Genomic DNA, 6,639 nt, shown 5'->3' with positions numbered 1-6,639 from the left:
AAGGGGATATCACCACAGATTCCACAGAAATTCAAACCATCATCAGAGATTATTACAAACAACTCTATGCACACAAACTAATAAACCTGGAAGAAATGGATAAATTCCTGGACACTTGCCTCCTCCCAAGCCTAAACCAGGAAGAAGCTGAAACCCTGAACAGACCCATAACAAGGTCTGAAGTTGAGGCAGCAATTAAGAGCTTACCACCCAAAAAATGCCCAGGTCCAGATGGGTTCACAGCTGAATTCTACCAGACATACAAAGAGGAGCTGGTACCATTCCTTCTGAAACTATTCCAAACAATACAAAAAGAGGGAATTCTTCCCAAATCATTTTATAAGACCAACATCATCCTGATTCCAAAACCCGGCAGAGACTCAACAAGAAAAGAAAACTTCAGGCCAATATCCATGATGAACATAGATGCAAAAATCTTCAATAAAATACTGACAAGCCGATTGCAACAGCACATCAAAAAGCTTATCCAACATGATCAAGTAGGCTTCATCCCAGGGATGCAAGGCTGGTTCAACATACGCAAGTCTATAAACGTAATTCACCACATAAACAGAACTAAAGACAAAAACCACATGATTATCTCAATTGATGCAGAGAAGGCCTTTGACAAAATTCAACAGCCCTTTATGCTAAAAACCCTCAATAAGCTAGGTATCAATGGAACGTATCTCAAAATAACTGATTTTGTTTAACTGATTCTTGTGTGCAGCAGTTCAGAAATCCTTTCTTTGGAGAATCTAGAAACAGATATTTCCACCCATCTGCAGGCATATAAGAATTAGCAGTAAGACTGCATTTAAAACACAGGAGAAACATATATTTGAAACTGCTCTGCATTGTGTTCGTTCACGTTAGGAAGTTGCATCTATGTTTAAATTCAGCGTCTTCTAAACACCTTTCTTCTAAAAGTTGCGTTTGGATATTTCCGAGTGAACGGGAGTATAGGCTGTAATGAGAAATGTCTTGCTCTAAAGCAAAAATTGAGCTATCTTGCAGAACGGTTGTCAAGCTGCACAATAAACTTACAGAGTTAAACTGATGTGTGTGTGCAGAATTTCAGAAATCCTCTCTTTGGACAACGTAGAAGCAGACATTTCCAGCCATACAGACTTATAAGAATTAGCAGAAAGACTGCGTTTAAAACTCAGGAGAAAGGTATATTTCAAACTGCTCTGGTTTGTTCGTTCACCTTAGGAAGTTGCATCTATGTTTACGTTCAGCGAGTTAGTAACACGTTTCTTCTAAAAGCTACGTTGGGATATTCCAGAGTGAATGGGAGTATAGGCTGTAAAGAGAAATACCTGTCTCTAATACAAAAACGGAGCAATCTAGCAGAATGGTTGTCAACCAGTAAAATCATCTTACAGAGCTAAACTGGTGTGTGTGTGCAGAAGTTCAGAAACTCTTTCTTTGGACAATGTAGAAGCAGATATTTCCAGCCATACACAGGCATATAAGAATAAGCAGTAAGGATGTGTATAGAACACAGGAGAAAGGTATATTTCAGACTGATCTGGTGTGTGTTCGTTCACCTTGGGAAGATGCATCTATTTTTAGACTAAGCGAGTTAGAAACACGTTTTTTCCTAAAAGCTGCGTTTATATATTCCAGAGTGAATGGGAGTATGGGTTGTAGTGAGAAATACCTCGCTCTATCACAAAAACGGAGCTATGTAGCAAAATGGTTGTAAAGCTGTACAATCATTTACAGAGTTAAACTGATGTGTGAGTGCAGCAGTTCAAAAATCATTTCTTTGGAGAATCTAGAAACAGATATTTCCAGCCATGTACAGACATATAAGAATTAGTGGTAACACTGCGTTCAAAACACCGGAGAAACTTATGTTTCAAACCGCTCTGCTTTGCGTTCGTTCACCTTAGGAAGTTGCATCTATGTTTAGATTCAGCGAGTTAGAAACACGTTTCTTCTAAAAGCTGCATTTGGATATTCCAGGGTGAATGGGAATATACGCTGTAACAAGATATATCTTGCTCTAAAACAAAAACGGAGCTATCTAGCATAAGGGTTGTCAAGCTGTACGATCAACCTACAAAGTTAAACTGATGTGTGTGTGTAGCTGTTCAGAAATCCTTTCTTTGGAGTATCTAGAAACAGATATTTCCAGCCATATACAGGCATATAAGATCTACATGTAAGACTGAGTTTAAAACACAGGAGAAACGTCTGTTTCAAACTGCTCTGCTTTGTGTTCGTTCACCTTAGGAAGTTGCATCTATGTTTAGATTCAGCGAGTTAGAAACGCGTTTCTTCTAAAAGCTGCATTTGGATATTCCAGAGTGAATAAGACTATAGGCGGTAATGAAAAATGTCTTGCTCTAAAACAAAAAGGCATCTATCTATCAGAATGGTTGTCAAGCTGTACAATCAACTTACAGAGTTAAACAGATGTGTGTGCAGCAGTTCAGAAATCATTTCTTTGGAGAATGCGGAAACAGATATTTAAACCCACATACAGGCATATAAAACTAGGAGTAAGACTGCGTTTAAAACACAGGAGAAACCCCTATTTCAAACTGCTCTGCTTTGTGTTCGTTCACCTTAGGAAGTTGCATCTATGTTTAGATTCAGCGAGTTGGAAACACGTTTCTTCTAAAATCTGAGTTTGGATATTCCAGAGAGTAAGGGATTTTAGGCTGTAATGAGAAATATCATGCTCTAAAACAGCAACGGAGCTAACTAGCAGAATGGTTCTCAAGTGGTACAATCACCTAACAGAGTTAAACTGATGTGTGTGTGCAGCAGTTCTGAAATCCTTTCTTTGGGGAATCTAGAAACAGATATTTCCAGCCATATACAGGCATATAGGAATTAGCAGTAAGACTGCGTTTAAAACACAGAAGAAACTTATTTTCAAACTACTCAGCTTTGTGTTCGTTCACCTTAGGAAGTTGCATCTATGCTTAGAATCAGCGAGTTAGAAACACGTTTCTTCTAAAAGCTGCCTTCGAATATTCTAGAGGGAATGGTGGTACAGGTTGTAATGAGAAATACCCTGCTCTAAAACAAAAACTGAGCTATCTAGCAGAATGGTTGTCAAGCTGTACAATCAAGTTATAGAGTTAAACTGATGTGTCTGTGCAGCAGTTCAGACATCCTTTCTTTGGAGAATCTTGAAACAGATATTTCCAGCCATATACAGGCATATAAGAATTAGCAGTAAGGCTGCATTTAAAACACAGGAAAAACGTCTATTTCAAACTGCTCTGCTTTGTGTTCGTTCACCTGTGGAAGTAGCGTCTATGTTTAGATTTAGCGAGTTAGAAACACGTTTCTTCTAAAAGCTGTGTTTGGGTATTCCATAGTGAATGTGAGTATAAGATGTATTGAGAAATACCTTGCTCTAAAACAAAATAGGAGCTATCTAGCAGAATGATTCTCAAGCTGTACAATCATCTTGCAGAGTTAAACTGATGAATGTGTGCAGCAATTCAGAAATCCTTTCTTTGGTGAATCTAGAAACAGATATTTCAAGCAATATACAGGCATATAAGAATTAGTAGTAAGACTGTGTATAAAACATAGTAGAAACATGTATTTCAAACTCCTTTGCTCTGTGTTTGTCCACCTTAGGAAGTTGCATCTATGTTTACATTCAGCGAGTTAGAAACACGTTTATTCTAAGATGCGTTTGGTTATTCCAGAGTGAATGGGAGTATAGGCTATAATGAGAAATATCTAGATTTAAAACAAACACGGAGCTATCTAGCAGAATGGTTGTCAAGCTGTACAATCAACTTACAGAGTTAAACTGATGTGTGTGTGCAGCAGTTCAGAAATCCTTTCTTTGGAGAATCTAGAAACAGATATTTCCAGCCATAAACAGGCATATAAGAACTAGCAGTGAAACTGCGATTAAAACACAGGAGAAACGTCTCTTTCAAACTCTTCTGCTTTGTGTTCGTTTACCTTAGGAAGTTGCATCTATCTTTAGGTTCAGCGAGCTAGAAACATGTTTCTTCTAAAAGCTGTGTTTGGATATTCCAGAGTGAATGGGAATATAGGGTGTAATGAGAAATATCTTGCTCTAAAACAAAAACGGAGCTACCTAGCATAATGGTTGTCAAATTGTACAATCAAGTTACAGAGTTAATCTGATGTGTGTGTGCAGCAGTTCACAAAACTTTTCTTTGGAAAATCTAGGAACAGATATTTCCAGCCATATACAGGCATATAAGAATTAGCAGTAAGACTGCGTTTAAAATGCAGGAGAAGCATCTATTTCAAACTGCTCTGCTTGGTGTTGGTTCACCTTAGGAAGTTGCATCTATGTTTAGATTCAGCGAGTTAGAAACACGTTCCTTCTAAAAGCTGCATTTGGATATTCCATAGTAAATGGGAGTATAGGCTGTAATGAGAAATATCTTGCTCTAAAACATAAACGGAGCTATCTAGTAGAATTGTTGTCAAGCTGTACACTCAACTTCCAGAGATAAACTGATGTTTGTGTGCAGCAGTTCAGAAATCCATTCTTTGGAGAATCTAGAAACAGATAATTCCAGCCATATACAGGCATATAAGAATTATCAGTATTTCTGCATTTAAAACACATGAGAAACATATATTAAAAACTGCTCTCCTTTGTGTTCCTTCAGCTTCGGTAGTTGCATCTATGTTTAGATTCAGCAAGTTAGAAACATGTTTCTTCTAAAAGCTTGTTTGGATATTCTAAAGTGAAAGGTGGTATAGGCTATAATGAGAAATATCTTCCTCTAAAACAAAAATGGAGATATCTAGCAGAATTGTTGACAAGCAGTACAGCCAGCTTACAGAGTTAAACTGATGTCTCTGTGTAGCACTTGTGAAACCATTTCTTTGGAGAATCTAGAAACAGATATTTCCAGCAATATACTGGTACATAAGAATTACCAGTAAGACTGCGTTTAAAACACAGGAGAAACGTATACTTCAAACTCTTCTGCTTTGTATTCGTTCACCTTAAGTAGTTGCATCTATGTTAATAATCAGCGATTTAGAAACACGTTTCTTCTAAAAGCTGTGTTTGGATATTCCGAAGTGAATGGGAGTATAGGCTGTAATGACAAGTATCTTGCACTTAAACTAAAACGGAGCTATCTAGCAGAATGGTTGTCAAGCTGTACAGCCAGCTTACAGAGTTAAACTGTTGTCTCTGTGTATCAGTTCAGAAATCCTTTCTTTGGAGAATACAGAAACAGATATTTCCAGCCATACACAGGCATATAAGAATTAGCAGAAAGACTGAGTTTAAAGTGCACCACAAACGCATATTTAAAACAGCTCCGCTTCGTGTTCGTTCACCTAAGGAAGTTACATCCATATTTAGATTCAGCGAGGTTGAAACACGTTTCTTCTAAAAGCTGCGCTTGGATATTCCAGAGTGAATGTGAGTAATGCCTGTAATGAGAAATATCCTGCGCTAAAACAAAAACGGAGCCATCTAGTAGAATGGCTGTCAACCAGTACAATCAACATACAGAGTGAAACTGATGTGTGTGTGTGCAGCAGTTCTGAAATCGTTACTTTGGAGAATCTAGAAACAGATATTTCCAGCCATATGCAAGCATGTAAGAATGAGCACTAAGACTGCGTTTATAACACAGAACAAACGTGTATTTCAAACTGCTCTCCTTTGTGTTCGTTCACAGTAGGAAGTTGCATCTATATTTAGATTCAGCGAGTCAGAAACACGTTTCTTCTAACAGCTGCGTTTGGATATTCCAGAGCTAATGGTAGTATAGGGTGTAAAGAGAAATATCTTGCTCTAAAAGAATAACAGAGCAATCTAGCAGAATGGTTGTCAAGCTGCACAATCAGCTTACAGAGTTAAAATGATGTGTGTGTGTGTGTGTGTAGCAGTTCTGAAATCATTTCTTTGGAGAATCTAGAAACAGATATTTCCAGCCATATATGGGCATATAAGAATTAGAAGTAAGACTGCGTGTAAAACACAGAAGAAACATTTATTTCAAATCGTTTTCCTTTGCATTCTTTCACCTCAGAAAGTTGAATCTATGTTTAGATTCAACGAGACAGAAACACGTTTCTTCAAAAAGCTGTGTTTGGATATTCCAGAGTGAATTGGATTAAATGCTGTAATGAGAAATATCTTGCTCTGAAATAAAAATGGAACTGTCTAGCAGAATGGTTATCAAGGTGTACAATAAACTTACAGAGTTAAATTGATATGTGTGCGGCAGTTCAGAAATCATTTCTTTGGAGAAGCTAGAAAGAGATATTTCCAGCCATATTCAGGCATCTAAGAATTAGCAGTAAGACTGCGTTTAAAACACAGGAGAAACGTCTGTTTCAAACTGCTCTGTTTTATGTTCATTCAATTTAGGAAGTTGCCTCTATGTTTAGATTCAGCGAGTTAGAATCACTTTTCTTCTAAAAGCTGCGTTTGGATATTCCAGAGTGAATGGGAGTACAGGATGTAATGAGAAATATCTTGCTCTAAAACAAAAAAGGAGCTATCCAGCAGAATGGTTGTCAAGCTGTACAATCAACTTACAGAGTTAAACAGAATTGTGTGTGTGCAGCAGTTCAGAAACCCTTTCTTTGGAGAATCTAAAAACAGATATTTCCAGCCATATACAGGCATGCAAGAATTAGCAGTGA

Source organism: Sapajus apella, unplaced genomic scaffold (genome assembly GCF_009761245.1).
Source record: "Sapajus apella isolate SASKATOON/1434 unplaced genomic scaffold, GSC_monkey_1.0 scaffold29, whole genome shotgun sequence".
NCBI lineage: Eukaryota > Metazoa > Chordata > Mammalia > Primates > Cebidae > Sapajus > Sapajus apella.
Note: the sequence above shows the minus strand (reverse complement) of the source record.